Genomic DNA, 15,111 nt, shown 5'->3' with positions numbered 1-15,111 from the left:
AAAATTCTTCATATATTATAACATCCTGAAAGGGCACTTGATGGCATATGCTCCATCATTGCTTAATTGGTTACTCGTGTTGATGGTGAGGAGCAAGCTGTTCACAAGTTACTTGCAGCTGAAATGTTTATTTCTTTTTGCTTTTCTTTCCTCATTTACATCACTATTGCGTAACTATTTTGACAAAAATAATTACATTGCACGGTGTTTTGATCTTTTTATGCTTTTTTTATTGCTCACATAAAAACAGATCTTTTCAGAAAGAGTCAAGTCAGATCTGAACAGTTTTGATGTGGATTGCTTTTCCCTAGTTGGTGAGCTCATAATTGTATTCATGAAAGGATTCAATGTAATCGTGATATTAATGGATTCAGTACTTTTTAATTGTACTGAGTTGCTGGAATGTTATATTTTTGCATAATATTTCAGACATAAATGAAAAATTAGGCATGACCAACAAATTCTGAAGGCTGATGGATTATTTAGAACCTTGACTCTTGAAAATATAATCAACAGCTTCTTCATCATAGTTTGGGTTGCTCCATCAAAGTGTCACGTTGCCTCCTTCCGTGCTGCAAACTTCTATGGTTCTGTGGTCCACCCCCTTCACCATTAGCATGGGGAGGTGGTGAGCAGAGGATAAGTCCTCTCTGATTAGAAATCATGTTGTGGCTCATTTGTGAGTTCCTATTGTGCCCCTCCTAGAAGTCAGCCATTCCTTGAGGTTGGGGAAATGTGTGTTTTGGGGGACTGGGAAGAGACTTGAATGAGGTGGGAGGAAAGGATTTATGAAATGTTTGAGGAAGGAACTGCAAACTCTTTGAGTAGCCTTCATCTGAGGTTGAACCACACTGTTCGCAACCTTGGTGTCATATTCGACCCTGAAATTAACTTCCGACCACATATCCGCAGCATAACAAAGGCCGCCCACCTCTGTAACATCGCCCGTCTCCGCCCTTGCCTCAGCTCATCCGCTGCTAAAACTCTCATCAATGCCTTTGTTACCTCTAGACTTGACTATGCCAATGCACTCCTGGCTGGCCTCCCACATTCCACCCTACGTAAACTTGAGGTCATCCTAACTCACACCAAGTCCCATTCGCCCATCACCGCTGTGCTCGCTGACCTACATTGGCTCCCGGTTAAGCAGCGTCTCGATTTCAAAATTCTCATCCTTGTTTTCAAATCCCTCCATGGCCTCACCCCTCCCTATCTCTGTAATCTCCTTCAGCCCCACAACCCCCGAAGATATTTGCGCTCCTCTAATTTTGCCCGCTTGAGCATCCCTGATTATAATCGCTCAACCTTTGGTGGCCGTGCCTTCTGTTGCGTAGGCCCTAAGCTCTGGAATTCCCTGCCTAAACCTCTCTGCCTCGCTACCTCTCTTTCCTCCTTTAAGACGCTCCTTAAAACCTACCTCTTTGACCAAGCTTTTGGTCACCTGCCCTAATTTCTCCTTATGTGGCTTGGTGGCAATATTTTTTGTCTTTTAATACTCCTGTGAAGTGCCTTGGGACGTTTTACTACGTTAAAGGCGCTATATAAACACAAGTTGTTGTTTATATAAACTCAGCCTCTGAGTGCTGTTCAATGCACAATCACAATTTTTTACTTGAGACTGATATACCTCATCAATGGTGGCTTGCAAGAATCTGGTGTTGTAAAAGTTTAATGCAATGCTGGCTTTCGTGGCCACAGGTTGTCTGTAAGTTGGTCTTCAGAAGAAGGCCTAGTTATGTGGCAGTCTCTTGTGGTAAAGCAGAGGCACCAATGATGGGTCTCCACTGAGAACGCAGGAAGGACCATCTGGGTCAGTAAATGAGGATCCTGAGGCATTGATGGGTGTGGAAATATTATTCAGAGCTCTCTCAAGAAACCATCTTCCTCATCTAAATTTTGGAGTACTATAGAAACCTCCAAAAGAAATCCCACCTTCAGCACTGTAATTGCAGCAATTTAATAACTATTGTAAGAAAGTATTGTAAAAAAAACTTGTAATATATAAAAATGGTTACCCTCCACAACCATAGAAACTAATGCAAATGAATGTCAATGCTTTTTCAAAAAAATACACTGGTTTAGAATTTACTTTTTCCAAGAGGAACCTAACTTTAAGAATCCAACTTCAGGCCAGGCTCGTCATGCGCCAATTTTGTAAGGGCGAGGTGAGCACCCGGGGGTGGAACTCACCGGAAGTTGAAATTTGAATAATATCAGTTTTAAAAAGAAGCGTGTGCAGGCTAGCAATGAATCCCCCATTTGCCTGCCAATTTATTTCATAATGAAATGCAGCATGCTGCAGATCAAGTGTGTGTACTGTGCTGTCCCAGCTAGCTTCTGCACTACCAGTGCAGCCATGCAAAATCAGGGCTTGTATCTTATCATTTGAACCAGCAGCTCGATGCAGGGAATCATTGCAGCTTAGAAATTGTTGGAACCTTCGGTTTCAGTCCTGTCAATTACTGACATCAGCAGACAAAGTTGCATACTATCTGATAAATAATGAGGAATTTGAAATGTATTAATCGAGAATATTGAAATTATTTTATTCAGTTCCTGAGTGAGCATTAGTCTCTATTAAGTCAGACATTTTTAGACTGACATTTAAATTTCCAAGACATTGGGCAGGATTTTCATTGGGCTGTGGAGGCGGGATTGAAGGCGTGTGGGGGTTTAAAATCGCAAAATCGGGGGGGCACAAACCTATCCTGCCCCCAACCCACCTCCATGCCAGTTTCAAAGGAGGTGGATACCCAACCTGTGCTGGGAGCCGCCTCCCCGAGGCGGGAAGGGAATTAGTGCCAATTAACTGCCGGACAGGCAGTTTTTAGCCTAATCCCTATTTTTATCCCTGAAGTGTGGGATTCCCGATGGCTCCAAACCACACCAAGTTAGCGAGGCGGACCGTCGGGCTGAAGGACTTGGAGGGTTCGAGATGTCCGGTGTTCAGGTGAGTGATGGGTGCATGAGTGCAGAGGTAAGTGTCTTTGGTGTGTGTAAAGTGTTTAAAGAAGTTTTACTTACCTTTACAGCCTTCCTTCCTTCAGGTCTCGGGAGTCCCTCATCTCACCGGCACAGAAAGCAGAATGGCCGCGAGCTGTCAAAAGTTGCAGCATTCAGCTTTCTGTTCTGGAGAGATCTCTAAATCAGCCTGAGAGGAAGGAATTAACTTATTGTACAGATTGTCAGTGTTTGACAGCTTCAAAGAGCTGTCAAACGCTGATATTTCATCTGTCAAAAGCTCTTGACAGATGAAATGTCAATCTGTGACGTCACCTGTTGCCGGGTGGCCCTTAATTGGCCTGCTGAGCCCGCTGGACCTACACGCCTCCAGTATCAAAATCCAGCCCATTACCTTTCTTGTCCTTAATTGGACAGTATACATGTTTCTCTTTCGATGGTTATAATGTATGTATGTATGACCCGAAGCTCATGTTTGTGCTTATCCCAGTATTGAAATACTGTTCTCAACCTCAATAGATCTATTTGTTGTAGACCTTTTTTGGGGCTTCCGGCTTAGTCATTTTTTGGATTAAGATGAAAATGAACTAAAACCTGGTACTCTTAATAATAAACAGTTGGCTTATTTAAAAGAGAGAAAAAGACTTACATTTATATAGCGCCTTTCATGACCACTGGACGTCTCAAAGCACTTTACAGCCAATGAAGTACTTTGAGTGTAGCCACTGTTGTAATGTGGGAAACGCGGCAACCAATTTGCACACAGCAAGGTCCCACAAACAGCAATGTGATAATGACCAGATAATCTGTTTTTGTTGTGTTGATTGAGGGATAAATATTGGCCAGGACACCGGGGATAACTCCCCTGCTCTTCTTCGAAATAGTGCCATGGGATCTTTTACGTCCACCTGAGGTAACAGATGGGGCCTTGGTTTAACGTCTCATCTGAAAGTCAGCACCTCCAACAGTGCAGCACTCCCTCTGTACTGCACTGGAGTGTCAGCCTAGATTTATGTGCTTGAGTCCTTGGAGTGGGACTTGAACCCATAACCTTCTGACGAGTGTGCTACCCACTGAGCCACACTGACATTTAGGGGGAGATGAGGAAGGGATATGGGAATTGAGAAATAAGGAAGACTGTCAGGCCTGATCACTGGTTCACCTTGTGCTGCTCTGGCGACAGCTCCTTCCCAGGAACTGCTGGAGTAAATTTCTAAAGTGTGGCAGCTCCCACTGGAGCTCTGCCAACTGGTCAAAATTGGTGGGCTTCATCGGTAAACCAACTTGCTGATCCAAGGATCAGAATAAAAGAATTTAAGATTCCTATAATGTTACTTACAGTCAAAAATATGTAAAAGGTTATATTTATGTCTCATTTAACTATCTCTGCTCAGTCTTTCAATTCTATCGACCACTCTGTCTTTCATAGAAACATAGAAGATAGGAGCAGGAGTAGGCCATTCGGACCCTCGAGCCTGCTCCGCCATTCAATGCGATCATGGCTGATCATCCAAATTGAGTACCCAGTCCCTGCTTTCTCCCGATACCCCTTGATCCCTTTAGCCTTTAAATATATTCAAGAAGGAGTTGGATATATTTCTTATGAACTGGCCTCCACCGCCTTCTGTGGTAGAGAGTTCCACAGGTTCACCACTCTCTGGGTGAAGAAATTCCTCCTCATTTCTGTCCTAAATGGCCTACCCTTTATCTTTAGACTGTGTCCCCTGTTTCTGGACTCCCTGACCATCGGGAACATCCTTCCTGCATCTAGTCTGTCCAGTCCTGTCAGAATTTTATAAGTTTCAATGAGATCACCTCTCATTCTTCTAAACTCCAGTGAGTACAACCCCAATCGACCCAATCTCTCCTCATACGTTGTACTGGCCTCGCTAGACGTGCTCCTATCTAGTTATCCAGCAAGTTAAACACTTATTCAAATAATTCCTCTGAGCCGATCTGCTGTTTTGAAGCTTTACTTGAACAAATTTGTGAAACTGTAAACAAAGACAAAGTATGTTTTGTACATAAAACTGAGTACTATACATTAGATATTACATAAGATATAAACATATTTACAACAGTAGAATAGACTAATTGTATAACTAACTAACATTTGAGCTAGACTTCTGGAAATACCAACTATTACTTCTTATAAACATATGTATTGTCAAATACTACACTGACAAAGTTGCTATCATGTTAACAAACAAAGATACTCACAGATATTGCGTATGGCCTAACATATGAGATCAGATTATACTGGATTGCAAATCCCTCATGGAATTCTCCATTACGCAAGTCAGGTTCTTTCTGGGAAACTCCTTCCTGGGTCAAACAGGAAGAAAGGTCAACTGACCTCTGCTGCATACAAACACTGCTAACACAATAACCACCACCAGAGGGTGCTATCTGCATGTAAAATGTCCATAAGTCCCGAACATACGTCATTCCTGCCATCCCAGGTATCAGTCTGGTGAATCTTCGCTGAACTCCTTCACAGAATCACAGAAACCCCACAGTGCAGATAGAGGCCATTTCGGCCCATTGAGCCTGCACCGACACATATCCCACCCTATCCCCGTAACCCCACGTATTTAATCCCCCTAACACTAAGGGTCAATTTATCATAGCCAATCAACCTAACCCGCACATCTTTGGACTGTGGGAGGAAACCGGAGCACCCGGAGAAAACCCACGCAAACACGGGGAGAATGTGCAAACTCCACACAGACTGTCACCCGAGGCCGGATTCGAACCCGGGTCCCTGGCGCTGTGAGGCAACAGTGCTAACCACTATGCCACCGTGCTGCCATGGCAAGAACATCCTTCCTCAGATAAGGTGACCAAAACTGCACACAATACTCAAGATGTGGTCTCACCAAGGCCCTGTACAACTGCAGCAAGACATCCCTGTTCCTGTACTCAAACCCTCTTGCTACGAATGCCAACATACCATTGGCCTTCTTAACCGCCTGCTGCACCTGCATGCTTACCTTCAGCGACTGGTGCACAAGGACACCCAGGTCTCGTTGCACTTCCCCTTCTCCCAATCTATTGCCATTCAGATAATAATCTGCCTTCCTGTTTTTGCCACCAAAGTGGATAACCTCACTTTTATCCACGTTCTATTGCATCTGCCATGTTTCTGCCCAATCACCCAACATGTCCAAATCATAGTGGAGTTTCTCGACATCCTCCTCACAGCACACACGCCCACCCAGCTTTGTGTCATCTGCAAATTTGGAGATATTACATCCAGTTCCCTTGTCTAGATCATTAATATATATTGTGAATAGCTGGGGTCCAAGGACCGATCCCTGCTGTACCCCACTAGTCACTGCCTGCCACTCGGAAAAAGACCCGTTTATTCCAATTCTTTGCTTTCTGTCTGCCAACCAGTTCTCTATCCAAGTCAATACCTTGCCCCCAATCCCATGTGCCTTAACTTTACACGCTAATCTCTTATGCGGGACCTTATCGAAAGCCTTCTGAAAGTCCAGATACACCACATCCACTGGTTCTCCCTTATCTATTTTACCAGTTACATCCTCAAAAAATTCCAGTAGATTAATCAAGCAAGATTTACCTTTTGTGAATCCATGTTGACTTTGTCCGATCCTGTCACTGTTTTCCAAGTGCTCTGCTATTACATCTTTTATAATTGGACTCTAGCATTTTCCCCACTACCGATGTCAGGCTTACCGGTCTGTAATTCCCCATTTTCTCTCTACCACCTTTTTTGAATAGTGGGGTAACATTAACTACTCTCCAATCCATGGGTACTGTTCCAGATTCCATTGAATGTTGGAAGATGATCAGCAATGCATCTACTATTTCTAGTGCCACTTCCTTAAGTACCCTAAGATGTAGATTATCAGGCCCTGGGGATTTATCAGCCTTCAATCCCATCAATTTCCCTAACATCATTTCCCTACAAATACTGATTTCTTTCAGTTCCTCCCTTTCATCAGACCCTATGTTCCCCGGCATCTCTGGGAGGTTATTTGTGTCCTCCTTTGTGAAGACAGAACCAAAGTATGTATTTAATTGATCAGCCATTTCTTTGTTCCCCATTATAAATTCCCCTGATTCTGACTGCAAGGGACCTACGCTTGACTTCACCAATCTTTTTCTCTTCACATATCTATAAAAGCTTTTACAGTCAGTTTTTATGTTCCCTGCAGGCTTACTCTCATTCTATTTTCCCTTTCTTAATTAATCCCTTTGTCCTCCTTTGTTGAATCCTAAACTGCTCCCAATCCTCAGGATTATTGCTTTTTCTGGCAAATTTATATGTCCTCTCCTTGGAACTTATACTATCCCTAATTTCCCTCGTTAGCCACGGTTGAGTCACCTTTTTTGTTTTATTTTTATGCCAAACTGGGATGAACAAATTCTGTAGTTCATCCATGCGGTCTTTGAATGTTTGCCATTGCCTATCCACCGCCAACTCTTTGAGTGACATTCCCCAATCAATCCTACCCAACTCGCGCCTCAGACCATCGTAGTTTCCTTTATTTAAATTTAGGACCCTAGTCTCTGAGTCAACTACTTCATTCTCCATCTTAATGAAGAATTCGATCATATTATGATCGCTCCGACCCAAGGGGCCTCGTACAACAAGATTGCTAATTAATCCTTTCTCGTTACATAATACCCAATCTAAGATGGCCTGATCTTTGGTTGGTTCCTCGACATATTGGTCCAGGAAACCATCCCGTAAACACTCCAGGAATTCCTCCTCAACAGTATTGTTACTAATTTGGTTAGCCCAATCTATATGTAGATTGTCACCCATGATGACTGGTGTGCCCTTATTGCACGCTTCTTTAATTTCCCTTTTAATGCCATCCCCAACCTCCGCGTTACTGTTTGGAGGTCTATATACCACTCCCACTAACGTTTTCTGCCCCTTAGTATTTCTCAATTCTACCCATACAGATTCCACATCATCAAAGCTAATATCCTTCCTTAGAATTGTGTTAATCCCTTCTTTAACCAGTAATGCTACCCCATCTCCCTTTCCTTTTTGCCTATCTTTCCTGAATATCGAATACCCCTGGTTGTTGCGTTCCCAGCCTTGGCCATCCTTGAGCCACGGTTCCGTAATCCCAACCAAATCATATTCGTTTACCTCTATTTGCACAGCCAATTCATCCACCTTATTACGAATGCTCCTCGCATTAAGACACAAAGGCCTAGAAATTGGGTGTCGCCCTGCTTGAGGCGTTAGAACTGGCGCTGCGCAAAGTTTATAGCCAGACGAAACTTATCACTGCCTAGCGCGATATTGGGTTGCATCGCCCCCAAAGGGGATTGAGGCGCGAATTCAGACGTTGCACGGGCCTCCTAAGGCGCAAAACTTCTGGCGCTACCCAATATCGGCGCGGACGGGCGCAGCGCAGTTGATCTCAATTACCAATAACCACGAGACTTCCAGGCGCCGGCCGGCTCTTAAAGGGGTGGGTCAGTCAGCCTCAGCTTCCACACTCAACGCCCTGTAGGCCTCAGAATCGGCGCTCTTCCTTCTTTGGCGCAAAAAACTTGGTCAGGATGGAGAAGGTGAGACAGAGAGCAGAGCGCTTCAGCGCTGAGGCTCTGGAGGAGTTGGTGTCCGCAGTGGAGCGCCGTCGAGATGTTCTGTATCCTGACAATGGCAGGAGGCCGAATCAAAAGGATTACCGCCGAGCTTGGAGGGATGTTTCTCAGAGGGTCAACTCCAGCAGCATGGCGACCAGGAGCCCTGTTCAGTGCAGGAAGAAATTCAACGACCTCACTCGGGTCGTTAGGGTGAGTGTTGTTTATGCAAACTTCTGATTCCCTCCATCTGCACCTGACTTCGCGCACCCTGTTGCCATGATGCCCCAATGGCCATCTGTCAGCAAGCACCCATGGCCCTTTCTGGGCACACACATGGACATTTGACTCAAGGCATCATGTAAGGGCTCTTGCACCATGGGGGGCATGAGATGATCTCTCAAGGCATCATGTAAAGGCTCTTGCACCATGGGGGGCATGAGATGATCTCTCAAGGCATCATGTAAGGGCTCTTGCACCATGGGGGGCATGAGATGATCTCTCAAGGCATCATGTAAGGGCTCTTGCACCATGGGGGGCATGAGATGATCTCTCAAGGCATCATGTAAGGGCTCTTGCACCATGGGGGGCATGAGATGATCTCTCAAGGCATCATGTAAGGGCTCTTACACCATGGGGGGCATGAGATGATCTCTCAAGGCATCATGTAACAGAACTTCCCATTCTTTCCCCTGCAGTCCAAGCTGGCGACGATCTGAAAGGACCAGCGTCGAACCGGTGGCGGGCCTCCACAAGTGGTCACTCTCACGGATCTCGAGGAGAGAGTGCACCAGATTCTTGGAGGACGTCTGAGTGGTCCTGTTACCACTGCAGCTGCCGACCCCATTCTCGACAGCGAGGGTAAGGCTCTCACCTTTTTCAGCTGTCTCCTTCCACTTGGTCCCCCCGCCAGCATGCTTTCTCAGTGTGCAGCCATGTCAGCCTTGCCGCAATCTGGCATGCCTTGCTGCCAACCTGACCTTTTGCTAAAGCCACTCTTCCACCTCCCTGCTTTCAGATGCTGCATCACCAACTCTGGATCTGCGCCCTGAAGCTGCCAGTGCCAGTGCCTCCGGAGGCGAGGATCAGGAGGAAGCCGGAGCATCCGTTCCAACTTCAGGGGAGCGTACACATCTGCAGACTGGGGATAGTAGTTCCCTGGAGGGGAGGGGGGGGGGCTCTGCTGATGAGCCAGCTGTGGAACAAGCGGCATGCAGCAACGAGAGGGGGGTAGGCAAGTTTGGCCACCGGCTCCCTGGAGGGCAAAGCAGGGAGTGATAACTGCTGCACAGAGTGCAGAGGAGGTGCGTAGCCTGGCTGAAATGAGCACCCAGGCCCGGCTCAGGCACACTGAGCTGATGGCTGCAGTGGGGAGGATGCCTCAGTCGATAGAAACACTGGCAAAGAGTGTGTTGGACTTTGGAGCAGCAATGGAGAGGACTGTCCAGGGCTTCGGGGCAGCAATGGAGAGGACTGTCCAGGGCTTCGAGGCTGCTATGGAAAGGACTGTTCAGAGCTTCGGACAATCCCTGGAAAGGTCTGTCCAGGGCTTGTCCGAGGCAGTGGAACGGACTGCTCCGGCCTTGTCCGAAGCAATGGAAAGAACTGTCCAGGGCTTCTCCGAAGCACTGGCACCTGCCACACAGGTCCTCACTGCTGCCACGCAGTCACTTGCTGGCCTCGTCCACACCCAGATTGAGGCAACGCGAACTCTCACTGCAGCCACCCTATCTGCATCAGCTAGGATCACCCCGGGCCCTTCCAGTCCCATACAAGGCCAGGAATCAGTGGAGCAGGCGATTGTGGCGGTTGAGCCGAACCGGTCCCCTCAGAGAGCCAGTGTGTCGTCCAACCATGGTGCAGGTGTCCTCTCTCGGCAGGTGACCATTGCTCATGCCACCGCTGGTACGTCTGCAGTGCAGCTGCCACCACCTGCAGGGCACACTGCTTCCAGCCATGCTCAGATCAAGCAGCCTGCATCCGCACCCTCCAAGACCAGAGGTCGGCCAGGCCGTCCCTCAGGGGCTTCTGCGCTTCCACACAGTCAGCAGGCGTCCCCCAGCCTTGACCCCGCCACTGGGGTTCAATTACGTAGGAGCAGCAGGGAGGGAAGTGGCCGACCGCGAAAGAGAAGTGGTTCTCCATCAAGGGGCCAGCAGTAGAGGGAGGTGCAGAGATGTTTCTTTGGCCAAATTCAAGGACTCCCTCACCTGTTGTGATTGTTGGAAATGGTTTGTTTAGTTTTGCGGCTTTGCCGAAGAGTTAACTGTTATTTTGTTAGTTATGGTGTCTGTTGACATGATGTTGTTATGCTGGAAGGAAGGACTTTTGTGACAATAAAGAAAAGTTTTAATTTGCAATGGTACACGTAACTATTTACAGTCATGCTGGCCTTCAGAGCCTTTCAAAGATCCGAAGTGCGCAGGACGAATGACACCCATCATTCCGCCAGAGGGGCCTGGAACCGAGTCCTGATGAGCCTCTGACGGATGGCCCTTCCACTTTCAGGAGCCCTCCCATCTTCCTCCTCCTCCTCGTCCGCATGCTCCTCCTCCTCGTCCGCATGCTCCTCCTCCTCGTCCGCCTACTCGTGCTCCTCCTCCTCGTCCGCCTGCTCTGCTGGACCTTGAGGGACAGCTGGCATTGGCTGGGTGCGTCGAATCGCCAAGCTGTGGAGCATGCAGCAGCAGACGACGATGTGACCCACTTGCTCCGGCGAGTACTGCAGGGCTCCCCCCGAATGGTCCACACAGCGGAAACGCTGTTTGAGCACACCAATAATGTGCTCTACAATGTTCCTGGTCGCCTGATGGCTGCTGTTGTAGAGCTCTTCTGCTGGGATGGCGGCCAAACGGAGTGGTGTCATGAGCCATGGGCAGAGAGGATAGCCCTTGTCCCCAAGAAGCCAGCCTCGTGGGCGAGCCGGCCCCTCAAAAAGGTCACAAACTGAGGTCAGCCGCAGGATGAAGGCATCGTGGCTGCTCCCTGGGAATTGGGCGTTGACTGCCATGATCATTTGGCGGTGGTCGCAGACCAGCTGCACATTGAGGGAATGGAACCCCTTGCGGTTGCGGAAGTCCTCAGGATTGAGTAATGGCGCCCGCAAAGCCACGTGTGTGCATTCAATCGCCCCCTGCACCATGGGGAAGTCCGCAATAGCAGCGAAGCCCTGCGCACGCTCCGCCTGCTTCTCCTGGCTCAGAGGGAAGGTGATGAATTGACGCCTTCATCTATAAAGGGCAGCTGTAACTTGCCGGATACAACAATGGACTGCAAACTGAGATATTCGCAATGTCCCCAGTGGCTGACTGAAAGGATCCGGTGGCATAGAAATTGAGGGCAACAGTCACTTTAACGGACACCGACAGAGCGGTCCTGCACCGTAGACGCGGCTGCAGATCCTGAGCAAGCAGGTGGCACAGCTCAGTTACAACCTCCTTCCCGAATCGAAGCCTTCGCACACACTGCTCCTCCGACATTGCAAGGTATGAGACCTGCTGCCTGAATACCCTCGCAGCGTACCCTCGGATTGGCCGACCTCCATTGCCCCTTCTCCTTCTGGCCAATCCCGGCCCTCTCTCCCGCCGTCTCTCTGCCCCTTCACAGTGTCCGGCCATGAGGACGTTGCCATCCAAAGCAGCTCCCATTCCGATGCCAGTCGGTCAAAACGCTGTTAGGTGTAGCGCTCCAAGTGCTCCGGACAGGTTTGAAGGTCTCAAGTATTCTAAGGCTAAATTCCAAAAAATCTGCTCCACAGTAGCTCACCAACTCTCTCCAGCAACGATCACAATGAACAGGCCAAGTGGCTGCAGCTTTTATACTAGAGCTGTCCCCTTTAAATAGCGCCCCCCGACTACGAGAAGGGCCTGGTAACGTTCCATCGAACTGTCACTAACAGCGCTAGGCGCAAAGGTTCCGGGCGCCACCGAATATCCAGTCCGGGGCGCCAAAAAGACGTTGCACACTGAAATGACGTCATGATCTGCCTGCGCCCGCGGGCGCGCGCAAAGAGTTAGCGCCGGCGCTAAAAGGATACTCAATATGGGAGGTGGCGCTATATTCACTGTGCCCGCCCGAACATTGGGTAACGCCCCAATTCTCGGGCTCTTTAGGCGCTAATTGCTGGCGCTACCAACCGAATTTCTCGGCCAAAGTCTTCAGGCTTGTTTTTTTAACGCTCTTAGACCTATTAGAATTATTATTTACTGTGGCCATGTTTGATTTAAACCGTTGATTTCTCTGACTGCCACTTTTGTTTTTCTCCTTCCTTTCTTTTTCTTTTATCCTTGTTTCCCTTTCCTCTGTCCCCCTGCACAGGTTCCCAACCCCCTGCCATCTTAGTTTAAACCCTCCCCCAGAGCACTAGCAAACACTCCCCCTAGGACATCGGTTCCAGCCCTGCCCAGGTACAAACCGTCCGGTTTGAACTGGTCCCACCTCCCCCAGAACCGGTTCCAATGTCCCAGGAACTTGAATCCCTCCCCGTTGCACCATTCCTCTAGCCACGTATTCATCTGAAATATCCTTCTATTTCTACTCTGACTAGCACATGGCACTGGTAGCAATCCTGAGATTACTACCTTTGAGGTCCTATTTTTTAATTTACCTCCTAACTCCCTATATTCAGCTTTTAGGACCTCATCCCGGTTTTTACCTATATCGTTGGTACCTATATGCACCACGACAACTGGCTGTTCACCCTCCCCTTCCAAAATGTTCTGCAGCCGCTCTGAGACATCCTTGACCCTTGCACCAGGGAGGCAACACACCATCCTGGAGTCTCGTTTGCAGCTGCAGAAACGCCTATCTATTCCCCTTACAATAGAACCCCCTATTACTATAGCTCTACCCCTCTTTTTCCTCCCGTCTTGTGCAGCAGAGCCACCCCTGGTGCCAGGAAGTTGGCTGCTGCTGCCTTCCTCTGATAAGCCATCCCCCCCCAACAGTACTCAAAGTGGTGTATCTGTTTGAGAGGGGGATGTCCACAGGGGACCCCTGCACTACCTGCCTGCGCCTAGTACTCTGCCTGTTGGTCACCCCTTCCCTTTCTGCCTGTCCAACCTCTATCTGCGGTGTGTCCAACTCCCTAAATGTGCTATTCACGACGCCCTCAGCATCGTGAATGCTCCAGTATGCATCCAATCGCAGCTCCAGTGCCACAATGCGGTCTGTCAGTAGCTGCAGCTGGATACACTTCCTGCACATGTAGTTGTCAGGGACACAGGAAGTGTCCCTGAGTTCCCACATAGCGCAGGAGGAGCATACCACATGGCCGGGCTGTCCTGCCATGACTTACCCTTTAATTAATTCAAATTAAATTAAATCAAATCAATCCTACCAATTACACTACAGTTAAATGGTTTACCAACAGTCCCCGCTACACCAGAGAGACCTTAGCAACTATAAACCACAGAGTTAACGTTTAAAAAGAGAGAAATACTCACCAACCAATCACTTACCTGCTTTCTGGTGACGTCACACTTTGATTACTTTTTACTTCTCTCCCTCCCTCTGAGCTCAGAGACTGCAGATTAGTACGCCTACCTGGTCTCGGAGCCACTTTTAAACCGCCGCCTCGGTCGCCTCATTCCCTCGCAGGTCCACCTGCCTGCCGCCGCTGCTCTGAGGCCTACCTGGGCTCGGAGCCGCTTTTTAACCGCCGCCGCTCAGCCGCCTCGTTCCCTCGCAGGTCCGCCCGCCTGCCGCCGCTGGTCTGGGGCCTACCTGGTCTTGGAGCTGCATTTAAACCGCCGCCTCGTTCCCTCGCAGGTCCACCTGCCTGCCGCTGCTGCTCTCCCTTCCACTCTTTAAAACTCTCTTTACATATGGCTCTGACATCCTTTCCCTCTTTATTGTATCTGTATCTCTTTGCTTATCTGATTTTTACTCTAAGTTCTCTTCCCTTAGGTCTGTTCTCTTTTCTGTATTTCTCCCACTGTCTCTCTCTCTCTCTTATGCCTATTATACAAAATATTTACAATTGGTGCTATACAAAATGATATTTATAACCATTCATACTCAGAATTAAATGTATTAAAAAAATTGTGGTGGTTCTGTAGATTTTAACGTTTTATTTAAAACTTCACATTTTTCTCCGCATCTTCCATCCCACCTTTATAAAGTGGATCATAATTTAATTGTATGGTAATTGACAGACTGCACCGAAAATCTCTCTCAGAATAGCAGGAAAAATAATGATCCTTGACCACCACATGTTTAGTTGACCTCATAATGCACCAGTTGCTGGGCAGGAATCAACATGGCTGCTCAAAGAAGTCAGGACAAATTGAGTGATTTGATTGATTAATTGTGTCTTTAATTGGTGGGTATTCCTTCTTTGCTTCTGAGTGAATCAAGTGTTTACAAAGAGATGTAAAAACACTTTTTTTCCCCAAAAGGTAAGTCTTTAGTTTGTTTTTTAAAGTAATGGTACATTTAAGCCTATCAGCATGGTTTGCGATTTGTTGTCTTTTTTTTCATTAATGGGGTATTTGAGCCAATCAGGATTTTTTGCACGATTGACACTTTTGAGGTGTGATACCTTGTGGTTGCACACTTCACAGAATCACAGAA

General features: G+C 47.7%; 1 protein-coding gene across 2 annotated transcripts in view; it reads left to right on the top strand.

Annotated features, from left to right (window-relative positions):
• The window catches only part of naaladl2 (N-acetylated alpha-linked acidic dipeptidase like 2), a 1,153,361-nt gene that overhangs the window by 646,229 nt on the left and 492,021 nt on the right, over positions 1-15,111 (top strand). The window lies entirely within an intron of this gene.

Source organism: Somniosus microcephalus, chromosome 6, assembly GCF_052327205.1.
Source record: "Somniosus microcephalus isolate GS21.2 chromosome 6, FLI_Smic_1.0, whole genome shotgun sequence".
Lineage (NCBI taxonomy): Eukaryota > Metazoa > Chordata > Chondrichthyes > Squaliformes > Somniosidae > Somniosus > Somniosus microcephalus.
Note: the sequence above shows the minus strand (reverse complement) of the source record. Positions and strands in the feature narration are given on the sequence as shown.